We start from the raw sequence: 494 nt of genomic DNA on the forward strand, positions 1-494 counted from the left end.
GTACTGCATGCATACGAGGGTTTAGGGTTTGTTGCTGAAGCCAAATACTGCATGCGTACGAGGGTTTAGGGTTTAGGGTTTTTAGGGTTTAGGGTTTGGGGTTTGTTGCTGCTGTTAATACTGCATGCGTACGAGGGTTTAGGGTTTAGGGTTTTTAGGGTTTAGGGTTTAGGGTTTATTAGGGTTTAGTGTTATTAGGGTTTAGGGTAATTAGGGTTTAGGGTTTAGTGTTGCATGTTGTGTTTGTCTGTATTTGTATAAAAGACAAAAAAAAGAAAAGAAGAAAATAATAAATATTTTATTTCTCTTTGTTTATTATTTTTTAGGGTTTAGGGTTTAGGGTTTAGGGTTTAGGGTTTTTGTTTGTTGCGTACAGATGCACAGCCATAATGAAGACAAACCCTAGTAACCCGACAAACCCAACCTGCAGCAGCAGCAACCACATAAACTTGGAAGCAAACGACAACGATTGAAACTGCGTAATAACCCAAACT

The sequence above is a fragment of the Eimeria mitis genome, genomic scaffold (genome assembly GCF_000499745.2).
Source record: "Eimeria mitis Houghton genomic scaffold, Emh_scaff264, whole genome shotgun sequence".
In the NCBI taxonomy this organism is placed as follows: domain Eukaryota; phylum Apicomplexa; class Conoidasida; order Eucoccidiorida; family Eimeriidae; genus Eimeria; species Eimeria mitis.